Source organism: Leopardus geoffroyi, chromosome B1, assembly GCF_018350155.1.
Source record: "Leopardus geoffroyi isolate Oge1 chromosome B1, O.geoffroyi_Oge1_pat1.0, whole genome shotgun sequence".
NCBI classification, from domain to species: Eukaryota; Metazoa; Chordata; class Mammalia; order Carnivora; family Felidae; genus Leopardus; species Leopardus geoffroyi.
Genome location: NC_059327.1, coordinates 20,271,300 through 20,284,590, shown reverse-complemented (window position 1 = coordinate 20,284,590; position 13,291 = coordinate 20,271,300). Strand labels below are relative to the sequence as shown.

At 38.6% G+C, this 13,291-nt stretch overlaps 2 protein-coding genes across 51 annotated transcripts in view; one reads left to right on the top strand and one right to left on the bottom strand.

Annotated features, from left to right (window-relative positions):
- Window positions 1-2,536, bottom strand: part of FGL1 (fibrinogen like 1) — a 54,483-nt gene extending 51,947 nt beyond the window's left edge. The window contains exon 1 of the mRNA XM_045454721.1: window positions 2,388-2,536. The gene's annotated coding sequence lies outside the window, so the exon portion shown is untranslated. The remainder of the gene's footprint in view (window positions 1-2,387) is intronic.
- Window positions 2,537-2,792: 256 nt separating this feature from the next.
- Window positions 2,793-13,291, top strand: part of PCM1 (pericentriolar material 1) — an 84,733-nt gene continuing 74,234 nt past the window's right edge. For 8 of the 50 annotated variants that reach the window (XM_045454624.1, XM_045454565.1, XM_045454443.1 and 5 more), the window contains exons 1-3: window positions 2,849-3,145; window positions 4,725-4,793; window positions 7,736-7,899. The gene's annotated coding sequence lies outside the window, so the exon portion shown is untranslated. Of the gene's footprint in view, window positions 3,146-4,049; window positions 4,284-4,724; window positions 4,794-7,735; window positions 7,900-13,291 lie in introns of all 50 variants that reach the window. The other 42 variants (XM_045454556.1, XM_045454451.1, XM_045454365.1 and 39 more) reach the window with 18 other exon arrangements.

Below are 13,291 nucleotides of genomic sequence, written 5' to 3'. Positions count from 1 at the left end.
ACTTACTGTCTGTATCATTTATTTGCCATATTCATACACTACTGATACTAAATCGATTCATTTGCACTAGGTTTATTTTCTGAATTAGATGTTAAGTTTTTGGAAGTCTAGAATAATTTTATAGTTTTTCAGGTTTCTTTCTTTCCTCTGTTCTCTGCTAAGATCAGTAATGCTCATATTTGAGTTGGAGGGTCTCTTTTATTTTTTTATTAAAAAATTTTTTTTTAATGTTTATTTATTTTTGACAGAGAGAGAGACAGGGCATGAGCAGAGGAGGGGCAGAGAGAGAGGGAGACAGAAATCCGAAGCAGGCTCCAGGCTCTGAGCTGTCAGCACAGAGCCCAATGCGGGGCTCAAACCCACAGACCACGAGATCATGACCTGCGCCCCGGAGCGTGTCTTTTAAAAACAAAAATTTCTCAGACTACTCCCCTCACTAAACAGGCATAATAGTATTTTGACATCTTTTAGAGACCATAAATTTAAAAGGCATAATGACAATGTTGATTTCAGTAATGCTTTTAAATTCATTTGAATGGTTTTTTTTTTTTTAATTTTTTTTTTCAACGTTTATTTATTTTTGGGACAGAGAGAGACAGAGCATGAACGGGGGAGGGTCAGAGAGAGGGAGACACAGAATCGGAAACAGGCTCCAGGCTCTGAGCCATCAGCCCAGAGCCCGACGCGGGGCTCGAACTCATGGACCGCGAGATCGTGACCTGGCTGAAGTCGGACGCTTAACCGACTGCGCCACCCAGGCGCCCCCATTTGAATGGTTTTAATGAGAGTAGCTTCTACATATTTAAAAATAAAAACATGTATAAAAACAAAATGATGATAATGATAATAATAATGACAACTACTGTTTTGGAGCCTTACCATGTGCCAGTAATTTTTTCCACTCATTCTCTAAGTTAACCAAAAAAATCCCTCCAAAGAGTACAGTAGACCTCACTTTCACCAAGGCTCTACCACTTGGAGCTGTCAGAATTTTGGTAATTTACTTAAATTCTTGCTTGTAAAATGGAAAGAATGCAGAATCAATCTCTTCAGGACAGTTGGGAAAATTACGAAAATCACAACAGAGAAAATGTTTCACTTGGGCCTTGTACAAAATAAACACTACTTGAAAAAAAAAAAAATCCCTACAAGGTAGGCAACATGACTGCCTCCCTTTCATTTTATAGATGGGGCAATTGAGAAAAGGACAAATAATTTGCCCAAGATCTTAGAGTGGGGGAATTAAAATGGGGCCCAGGGCACCCTGTCCTTTGGATGCCCACAGCATTTTGTATTCTTACAAGACAGAATTTATTTATACATCCTATTTTTCCGTCATTCACTAAAACATGAGCCCTTCAAGAGCAGGGACTATGTGTTACCTAAATAATTATCAATGTTAGACACACAGAATGTATTAAAACATATATGACAAATAAAGTCTCATAGCAATGAGACTGAGCCTGGGTATAGTTTCAGGAAGAGCTTTATTTACCTGAATTATGTATTGAGATATGGTTCTATTAACTGGCTTTTGAACAATTTCTGTTGGTTATGAGAACAACTTGTTGGAACCTAAATGTCTATTCCTCCTCCTTCTATTTTGCTTAAAACAAACCCATCTCACAAACTGTCTAAAAATAGAATGCCCTTGCACTCAAGTAAAACTGAAGGTGTTTTAAGTTTTCAGAGAGGGACACTGAAGGCCTTAAAAGTCACCATCACATTTTTCGTGTGTATGTGTTGAATGTTAAGAAGGAAACAGCAGGCCCCCAATAGAATCATGAGTGCCAACCCCCAAATCAGAAAACCAAGAGCTAATACCTAACCTGACTGCAGTTTTAACACCCCAGAAATGTAACCTTTAACCAGTCAACCTGGAATTACTTGGTCAACAGGTTAGTAATCCATCTGGTGGGCCTTTCTATTCTACATAGGAAGGCAACCTTGCCAGAAACAATGCACTCTTTGCTAATAATTTCCTTTTTCCAACCCTTCTGCCTTTAAAAAACTTTCCTTTGCTACCGCTCCAATAGATCCCCTTTCTATTTGGTACATAGGATGCTGCTCAATTCATGAATTGAATAAAGCCAATTAGATCTTAGAATTCACTCAGTTGAATTATGAATTTTTACGGAGAACCTATCAATTCATTCTCGATAGAGGTACCGATGAGATAGGAGCATCAATAAAAAGAGAATTCAGACACTAGTTTTAAGCGAAATTTCCTTCTACTAAATTTTGATTGAAATCATCTGGTTCTTCCAAGCAAAAACTGGGACATTAGTCCAAGGTGGTGTTCATTACTAACATTTAGGATTCTCCCGCTGACTACCTATATACAGTTAAGTGGTTTGGCCAATTAACTTCCCATGATTAATGCCTACCGTGTAAAATCAGGACTACATCGTAAAGGCCCTTCTGTTTCCATCTCTTAGTAACTCGGATGTAGGTGGACAAGGGACAAGAAGAGCGACTTATCGTCTTTTCTCCTCTTTCCGGCTAGAGTCCGGAGCAGGCACCCACACGAAAAACCAGAACGAGCTTCCGGTTTTCCAGCTAAGGAGGGGGCTCAATCTACTTCCGCACAGGCCCGGAGCCTCCCAATCACAGAGCAGCGCCGGGATCTCACAGCATGCCGGGATTTGTAGTTATCCCTCTCGTGGAGGAGGTGCGGGGGGGCGGGGGGGGGGTCATAAACCAGGATCCAGTTGGCATTCTGGGATATGTAGTCTCTGGTTGTTCGTATAGTCACCGCCAGGCTAAAGAGCCCGAGGTGATACCAAAGACTTCGGCGGTCACATGACTCCAGCCTAGAGCGTCGATCGCACTGCGGCTCCCGCCCCGGCGAATTCTCGCCCCCGCGCGGCCGTTGCCGAGGAGACGGCGCAGTCTCACGGCGCGTTGCCCCCTCTGCAGTCCCCCCGCCCCTCTTCTCCCACCACAATGAGATCCTAAGATGGCGGTGGCTGCGGCGGTTGGCGCCGACTAGCTAAGGTAGAGAAGGCGGCCATTGGGCCCTAGGCAGCCAGGGAACTTGTGGGCGCTCCCTGCTCTGGTCTCTGAGGGAGGACCCCTGCCGGTGGCGGGTCGCAGGGCCTGGCCGCCACTCCACCCTTGGCAGGAGGGGCTGCTTCGTTTACAGGTAATGCTGCGCGTCCCCAGCCCTTGGCAACCGAGGGCAGCGCGGCGCAGGGGCGGGAGAGCAACGGCTCTGGGACACTTGACCCTGTAGGCCCTGGCCTCGGGCCCACACCTCTCTGTGGGTTCCTGGGTCTTCACGCCCCTTTCCCCGGGCCAAACGCCGCGATCTCCGGGTGAGCACCTAGGGACGCGTTAGCGACTGCCGAGCCCCCTTCTTGCCTCCGCGCCCCTCTCATTTTCTGGCTCCGGAGAGGGGGGCCGCCCTGCGTCTCGTGTGCTACGGAACGTCCCTTGCAAGTGGAGGAAGCGGAGCGGGGGCTGTGGTTTGGTTGCCAGGGACAGGGCACGAGTTCTCCACAGCTAGGGGCCTTAGTGGCCTTAGTGTACGTGACTGCGCCCCCTCCCACCCTACTCCCAAATTCCATCGTGTGACGCTCTTGGTGTCCTGAATTTTGGGTGCCGAAGGCCAGGTGCGGAGCGACGCGACTTTCGGGTTGGGATTTTTGAGCAGCAGATTTTTGCTGTCTTGGGTATTCTTAGAGCAAAAAGGCTAGGGGTGGGGTGGGGAGGCTTTCCTGACTTTGGCAAAGAGGTGGTTTTTACTTGTGAGAGGAATGTTAATTTAGCTGCTCCCCCCCCCCCCCCCCCCCCGCATTGTTTCCCTTCTGCACGTCCAGTTAGAAAGGGCCTAAGATGGGGAAAACTAAATGCCAAGTGGGATTCGGGAAACATTGCTTGCTTTGCAGAAATGGTGTTTGGGGATTGGATAGTAGGCCCTGCTAGGGAGGCGGGTCATCCAAACTTTTCATCCTGCGGCTCACTTCTCGGGAGCTCGTCTTCTCTGATTTTTTCTTTCCTTCTTTTTTTTTTTTTTTTTATTTTCCCCCTTTTTTCACCGGTTTGAGGTCTGTGTCATGTGCCTTATGAGTAACGGATCGTAATTTGGCGCTGGAAGAAGCGGGCTTTCTGGGCGCCCCTATCACCCCCGCCTCATAACTACTTTCCAGACTCCGCCTTCTGGTATTCTCTGGTTACCGGAGTGGGTGTTAGAGAGCTTCGCGTGCACCTGCTCTTTTCTTTCCCTATCACCTTCCCGGTGAGAGTCCTGGAAACCATTATAAGGAGTTTTTGAACAGAAGGTAAACATGTGTGTATATCGTGACAAGGTTATTTTCTTTTAAGTAGCTAGCTTTCAAGTAAACCTTTTTTCATCATTGGAAATGCAAAGCTCTAGAATAGTTTCAATGGCAGAAAGTTAATGAATTGATTTTGGCTTGGATGTTTACATGAAAATTAGGGTAATCATTTTCATTATGTACCAAAGTAGATATTAATGTATCACATTGTTGTTTGGAAGATTTAATCATTTAAGTATATCATAGTTTTTAATCATTTAAGTATATCATAGTTTTCCAAGAGGATTAAGGTAACCAGTCTAAAATATTGCTAAATTGGATTTTTCCTTTTCTGTTCATTTTTCTAAACATGTTTTAGGCTATAAATATAGTATTTGTTATTCTGTACCTTATAGTGTAAGTAAAGAATTTACTAAAGTGACTTTTTTTGTTTTAAATCACAAGCAGGCAACAGCTTTGAAGTGTGAAGCAGAGAAGGAGCCGTTTCTGAGCTTTAAAACTAGTTTTAAACAGGTAATTTGACATAATTATGTAGGTTATCGTCCTTTGTGTTATAGTTGAAGACTATATAGCGGAGACTGCTGCATGGTTGAGGTTCCTCTCTACTTAGTAAACAGACATTCTCGGTTTGCTGCCCTGTTTGCCTTGTTTTTTGGCATGCCACTTTGGTCTGCCTCCATACTTTTGCCAGAAAAGAGCCATGTTATTCCTAATTACTAAATAGTGGAATAGTTGAAGCACTGCATTTTGAAATGTCTTTGTCTTTGTCTTCACAGAATTTCTTCAGCCCATTTGTGTTTGAATTTGTCCTGTAACAGCTATTGGATAGCCTCTCTTTCCAAATCCACTTAATCTTAAGTCATTTTCTATAACTTTTCTATTAATTGACTTTCTATTTTTTATTCACAAATTCCTCTACTTATTTAGGCTTGTGATATTTACTCTTGACTGAAGTTTTGCTTTTTTTTTTTTTTTTTTTAGGGGTCTAAAAGTACTTTAAATGTTAGTTTCTATGCTCAGTGCATTGTCAGATGCTGGTTTTTTAAAGATATTCTCTGACCAGCAAAAAAAAAAAAAAAAAAAAAAGTCAATGAAAGTTCACTTAGGAAAAGTTAAGTAATTGTTTCCTAAGGACAGTTTAGAAATTAAATGACTAAAGGATGAGGGTCAGAAGAAATTTTTCTTAAAAAGCATTTTAGAAATAATTGCCCTTTTAAGAAAAATGTCAGAGTCTGAATTTAATTCCATTGTTGAAATTGTAAGACAACCCATTTTCAAAATAGAATATATCCTTGCTTTCCAGGAAAGCAGATACGTCCTTAGCTCCCTTATGATCTAAACCAACTATAGTGAGAAAATACAGATTGGCAGTTGACTTGTATCTTTATTAGTATTCTCGTTATTTTTGTTAATTGGGAGACTAATAGGACAAGAAAAATTGAACTCAGGAAAGGTCAAATGTGAGTGTGCATTTCTTTTTTTTAATTAAAAAAATTTTTTAATGTTTTTTTTTGAGCGAGAGAGAGAGACAGAGGACAAGCAGGGAAGGGGCAGAGAGAGAGGGAGACACAGAATCTGAAGCAGGCTCCGGGCTCTGAGCTGTCAGCTCAGAGCTGGATGCGGGGCTTGAACCCATGAACCTCGAGATCATGACCTGAGCCATAGTCGGACACTCAACCGACTGAGACACCCCAGGTGTCCCGTGAGTGTGTATTCTTTAACACTAGAGTGATATAGTAGGCATTTAGTAAATAAAAAGAACTATAAAACCAGTTATAAGACAATTTTCTTTTTAACATGTTAGGGAAGATGGATAAGATGGAATAAAAATGTAGGGCAATTGTGTTAATTCATGTTAGAAGACCTTTGGTTTCCTCATTAGAGGATTGGGCCATTTGTAAAGGAGACAAGTGTATTTGACACTTGGGAAAAATAGAAAAAGTGTTTGGAATAATCGCACTAGGGAATTCACTAAGAAGCCAACAGAGTACATAGCAATACATTCATCTTACAAATTTAATTGAATGCCTATAGTGTGTGACTTAATGACAGTAAAGTACCGGAGATAAGGCAGTGAGAAACAGACGAGGTACCTTATTTCATGGAGTAAACCTACATTTTGAAGGTGTGCATTTGTGTTTGTATAGTGTAATATAGTGTATCTTAATAGTGGACATAGCCAGAGCCATTTTATAATTTTCCCTGCTGTCAGACAGTTTATGAGTAGAAACAAAGAGAGCAGATACTGGGTTTTATCACTAATTGATAGAATGAGCAAGTAGGTGAGGAAGTCAAAGATCCTTGCAAGGCATTTTTGGAATGGGTTACTTGGGTTTGTGTTTGGGGTTGAGTAAGGAAGCAAGAAGTTAATGGATTCTTAGAAGAATGACCAAGGGACTGGAAGTTTGCAGCAGGGTTAAGAGCGGGTTCTGCAGGAACGGGCAAGTGAGAGAAGTAGAATGCAAGGATTTAGGATCAGAAGGAGGGATTTCGGAACTTGAGGATCTTGAACAAATCATCAGTCCAGAATGAAAAGGCATTGGAATAGAGAAGATGAGATGGATGTTGGGTCTCAAGCCACAGTCTTAGAAAAATCAGGAAAGCAGGAAATGAGGTGGAGAGTGAAACCATGAGCCACTTGTTACCAAGAAGAGTGCAAGATTGTCTTGAGGAAGACAATAGGAAGTGGTGTCCAAGTATGGAAGAGTGATATTTTTGATGACTAATTTGTTCAAAAGAGGAAGGTTAAGCATTAAATAAGAATGGTTTGCAAATGTGATCCTTTCCTCATGAGTCTGGAAGACCAGGAAGAGTAGTACTCCTTTTAGAAAAGATTTCTAAGGAAATAGTGCTTTGAGAGGGACTTGGGATTTTGTTGAAGCAGAAGAAGTAGGACTATTTGGGAAGAAAGGGAAGATGTAGGGAGTTTGTAATGGTCCAGTGGAAAGGGATGACAGAAAGCTGTTACCAGTGAATATGGAGTTGGCAGTGAAGACTGAGATTGCAGGTTGATGGTGGTAGCAGGGCCTACAGAGTATTTGGGTGTTATATGTAATCCATGACAAGGAAGTGATAGATTTTGAGTATAAATTGTAGGGAGGGAGAGGATTTAGCAAGCAGAATTTAACTGACCTCTGTTCTCGGTTCTCTGAGCAAGGGTATATTTTGTTGATGTGAAATGTTCTGTACAGAACAACTATACCATAAAATAGACTTGATGTAATACCTAGTACATAGTGAGGTGTAATAAAGTTTTTGTTGATTCAAATTGTTATATTTTGTTGTAGTCTTTTTATCCCCTTTCCCCCAATATCTGAAGTTTTTTTTTTAATTTGAAGAGGGTAATTACAGAAGATATTTTAAATTCTAGAAAATTATGGAAATTTTAAGAAAATCTCAAATTGAAAGTGCTGTGGAAAAGATCCTGTGTGATTTTTTTTTTTTTTTTTTTTTAGGTGCTTGACCATCTTAAGTATGGAGAAGAAATTGAGAAATTCCTCAAATGAAACTGATTAAACAACACATAATACCAAATACTTAAGCATTTTCTTCTCCGTTTCCATTAAAAGTGCTTAGTACAATTGGATACTGTATGAAGACTTTCAGAACAGTGTACCAGGTATTTTTATAATTAGTAAAAGAAATACCCCAAATAATGCAACCTTTAGAAAAACTTGTACAAATATATAAAGTACCACTTTTGGTTATTTTGTGACTCCAAGTAAATATTTAGAAAAAAACTGTACTTCCTATATTTCTAAAATAATTACAGTTTTCAAGAAGGTATTTCCAGAGATGGTTAGGAGTGATTTAATGCTATGTCAGAGATGATATCTGAATTTGAAGATTTTAGAAAAATAATTTTTTTCTTCAGCTGATTAATTTCTTCTTTATATTCTTATTTCAAAGGTTAACCTTAGGTCAGTCATAGGTATTTATGTGGTGACTAATACTGTAATTATATATATGTATATATAAATAATTTTGTATAGTTAGGAATCTTGCAACAGGATTTTCTTCAAAAAGATCAGTCACTGAAAGTTTATGAATTGCCATAGTATTTTTGCATTTGATATCTTTGCAAGATAAGGGAGCCACAAAAGCTCTAAATAGTCCAAATGATACCTTAGCAAAAATAACCAAAATGTCAAAAAATAGCTAAATGAAATTTATTCGTTGCAACTTAGTTTAGTAGGTCATAGGATGGGTGGAAGTGCTTGTTTAAAGTAGAAGAATTTTATTAAAAAACATTTTTTTTTTTTAAATATTAAAGGGGCACCTGGGTGGCTCAGTCGATCAAGCATCCCACTTCGGCTCAGGTCTGATCTTTCCGTTTGTGAGTTCGAGCCCCGTGTGGTGCTCTGTGCTGACAGCTCAGAGCCTGGAGCCTGCTTTGGATTCTGTGTCTCCCTCTCTCTCTGACCCTGTCTCTCTGTGTCTCTGTCTCAAAAATAAATTAACTTTAAAAAAAAAAAATTTTTTTTTAAAGTAGAAGAATTTTACTTTTATCCCCTTTTTTCCCATACCATCATCCATCCCTTGCACTGATTGTTTTCTAGTGGCTTCTTCACCTTTTCTGTTTTATTGTCTTTCTATGAAATCTGCCTGGCAAAATCCTACCTTGGATGGATTCAGTGGAGTATTTTGGCCAAGGCTGATGAGCACAGCTGGGAAAACATTCACACTGCAGATAGGTGCTCTCCGTGAATGTTGCCTGCTCTCACCTGAGTCCTTAGTGCTGCCCACAGTCATTCTCCTTTATTCTTCTGAAATCTCTCAGACCCTGCCTCTCACCCTGACATTTAAGGCTCAGTCCTTTCTACTTCACATCACTTACAGATGCCCTCCTCTTCCTACGAACAGATCTGCTAACCAGTCTCTATCTACTTTCTTCTTTCCCTCCTTTCCTCTGGTTTCAGTAAAAGAGGTGTTTTCTGCTTATCTTAAGCTAATCATTTTTCTTACACCTGGGGTCCCAGTTGCTCCTGCTTTTTCAGAGACCACCCACTATGTCCTTTCCTTTCTGCATCTTCAATATCTTCCTCTACTAGTTCTTGCCCAACAAATTTTAAACATGCTTTTAACAAAACTTTCTTCATGCCCATCTCTGCCTACTTCCCTTCATAGACTGATTTCCTTGAAAAAGAATTACCTAATGACCTCTTTTATCCTTGTCCCTTCCCATCAATAGATGCATTCCATTTATGGGATTGACCCTCACCTCCCTGCTGTAATTGCTCATTCTAAGGTCTTCAGTAACCTCCTTGTTGCTAAATCCAAGTGGACACTTCTCAGTACTTTTTTAACGTGACAAATATTTGGCATTCTTACCAGTACTCTCCTTTATACACTTTCCTGTTTTCTAACACACAGCTCGTTTCCCTCCTGTTTTTTTGTACCTTTTTAGTGTTCTTTTCCTCCCTGTCTCTTAAATATCAGTGTCCCTACAGTCTCCGTGTTAAGTGTCTTCCTTTTCATCCTCTCCCCAAGCCTTCTGTTCCACTTCAAGTATTTTTCTGACTAGATGCCTTGCAAGTCCGTCTCCAGCCTAGATTTCTTCTCAAACCCAGCACTGCTAAAACTGAATTTATCATCTTCTCTCAACAAAAAGCTGTCCTTTCTCTAGTTGCTGTAAACGTCTCCTCATACACCCAGTTGTTCAAACTAGAAACCTAGGACTCAGTCTCTGACAGCTTTCTCACTGCTTCATGTTCCACATCATAGTAGTCACGAAGTCCTATTATTGATTCTGCCGTTGGAAGCTTACTTGAATTGGTCTTGTCTTCATACCTAGTATTTTGATGATTAGAAGTCTTTCCATTTCGTAGTTTAAAATAAAAACTATATAAAAACCCTAATGTATCTACAGAACAAAATTTAGAAGGCAGGCATCTATTTCTAAAAATGACTTTGATGTGGTTAGAGAGGTTAGCAGGAAGGAAAATACTTGCCTGCAACTTTGTACATTTTGTAGTGGGAGATACCATCTTAGATAAATCAGCTGTTAATATATTGAGAATTGATCTACATGCAATTATTTCTTTAGCTTCATAGTAATACTTGTATAGGAGTGTGCCTTTTACGTACACTTGGAATCATTAAGTTATTAAATATTCTTTCCTCATGAGTTTTTATCTCATAACTGTAGACAAAGTTGTTTATTCTGTACACTTAATAGACTTTATTTGGTAAATGGTGTTTTAAAAGATTTAGAAAGTATTTGACCTACTTTTCCCAAACTGATTTTAATGTATGCTTTTTAAATTGTTTTAGAAGCTTAATAGTGTTCAAAGTCATTTAACTTACAAATAGATCCTTAGAAGAAGCTTTTCATTTTAGGGGGAGTTCATCATAATGTAAAAATAAAATGTAGAATATTGTCTTTCCAGATATATTTTTAATTTATCTTTAAATAAACTTTATTACTCTACCAATAGCACAGCATACACTATTTTAGGAAAACATTGATATGTAAGAGTTTTTACTTAAAAGCCTTAATAACTTTCCATTGTAATTTAAATTTTAAAGTTCTCGTATTTTTAAAGGTGGTATTATCTCTACTGCATATGTAGTTTTTGGAGCTCTTATTCTTTAATGTTATAAATTATATTGGTACATTTAGAAAAAAGCGGTTGTGGAATGTTTCATTTTATTGTCAGTTCACTGAACATACCTCTCTGTGGGTATCAGTTATTTTGTAAAGTTCTTAAATAAATTTCTAGTATAAAAAACAATATAAAGTATTGCTGAAAATATATGAGAGGAGAGCAAAAATGATTACATTCCTGCCCCCACACCCAACAGTTGCTTTCATGCAAGCACTTTAGTATGTATCCTTAGTCTTTTAAAATCTATAGGCAGTTTTTGCGTATTGCTTGTTTTCCTCTTCTTTATGATGTTATAAACACAGGCAATATCTTTCAGCCTTCATAATTACATGGTTGAAGGCTACTTTTGCCCAGTAGCATCCAGCTTGTTGTTTAGCATTTAGTTTTCAGTTTATCACAATTATAGCATAATGAACAATTTCTGCATTATAGTCTCCCTCCCCCCACATGTAAGTTTGTTTTCTTACATTAGCTGTGGAGAGATAGAATTACAGGGTCAAAACTCGGTTTTAGTTCTTGATATAGTATTGCCAAAATGCTTGCCAGAAAGGTTGTGCCAGTTTACGCTGTTACCATAGTGACTGAGCATTCCAGTTTCCCTTTGCTGGAAGATTACAGCAAAGGAAATACCTGTAATATAGCAAATTTAATAGTCCCTTATTTTAATTTGCAGCTGGACTTTATTATTAATATTTTTATCATTTTATGTTTACTGACTTCTTTTTAAATTGCCTGTTTATACTTGTTTTTCTTGGAGTTCTTTATTTAATGTTTTTATTTTGTTTTTTTCCCCCATAAATTCTTTGTGTAGTAAAGATACTGATTTTATTTCATACTTCTTTCAGATTTTTTCCCCAATTTGTCAGTTACTACTTATTCTGTGTAAATTTAGGATTTACTTTTATGTGAATAAAATCCTTTTTATTTCTGCAGTCCATATTTGTAAGAACTCAGTTTTTAAAGCCCATCCTGTTTTCTTGCTTGTCTATCTGTCTGATTTTTATCTTCCTGATCTATATTTAATCTACTTAGATACTGCCTTGGTGTTATGGTTATAAGGCAGCCTTTTTCACTTGTAAGAGAATTAAACTCTAAGGCATCCATTGTTTACTGAGAATTTATTTTTCTTCTGTGTCTGGACTGGTACTGGGTAGGTACCAGCCTTGGGAGAATTGAGAATTGTCACTTAAATCATTTTTCTGTGTTTTGTGTTTGAGATGAAGAATCCTAGTTAAGAAATGCTGTTAAATCTCTATGTTTATCAAAAGTATTAGCAGATTGTCCCATCAATTGGAAAATCCTACATCATCTTACATTGTAGTATTTTTATGAGGATTAAATGATAAAATGCTCATAAAATACTTAGCATGGTGCTTACCATATAGTAAGCAAAATGGATGTTAGCTATAATTAATTTTCCTCATTACATTTTTCTAATTGAGTATTTTTCAGCATTTTGGTGGGGGGTGCTGATACTAATTTACTCATATAGGCACTCAATATGATTGAATATCTCTTGGGGCTAGTTTTCTGCTCTCCCAACTTCTATTGCTACTTTTATTTTTCAGATATTTGTTTTGTCAAATTCCAAGAAGAATCCCATTGGGAGTTCATTAAGCCTATATTTTTTAAAAAAATGAGATGTTTATAATACTTGTCTTCCCATTAGGGAAGATAGTTTGTTTTTGTACTTAACTAAATTTTCTATTGTCTTACAGAGTTTACCGGTGCTTCTTTACATAGGGCGAAATTACATTTAGTCCTAGGTGTTTTCTTTTTGCTCACTGTTAATCAGTGGCATCATTTTTCTCCAGGATATTTTCTCTGTGGTTGTTGGTGATATTTTGAACTTCTCTAGGTTTTCTAATACATATTTTTAAGAACACTACCTTTTCTGTTTTCAGTGTTAATATTTCTGTTTCATATTTCTCCTTTTTTTTTTTTTTTTAACATTTACTTTTGAGAGAGCACGCACATGTGCACACATGAGCTGGGTAGGGGCAGAGAGGGAGAGACAATCTTAAGCACGTTCCTCGCTGTCAGCATATAGCCTGACGCCTTCAGGTCATGACTTGAGCTGAAATCAAGAGTTGGACGCTTAACCGACTGAGCTACCCAGGCGCCCCTCATATTTTTCCACTTTGTAGAACTTTGAAAACACTGTTAAATTACTGATATGTGTCATTCTTGTTTTTTATAGGGATGTCCTTCATGTTTTATTTTAATATTGTTGGCTGTTGGTTTAACATATACTTGTTTCACCTCAGATAATTATTAAAGTAGGGCGCCTACTTTAATAATTGGTTAAGTTGGTTAAGTGTCCGAATCTCAATTTTGGCTCAGGTCATGATCTCATGATTTGTGGGATTGAGCTTTGCATCAGGCTCTACCCTAATAGTGTGG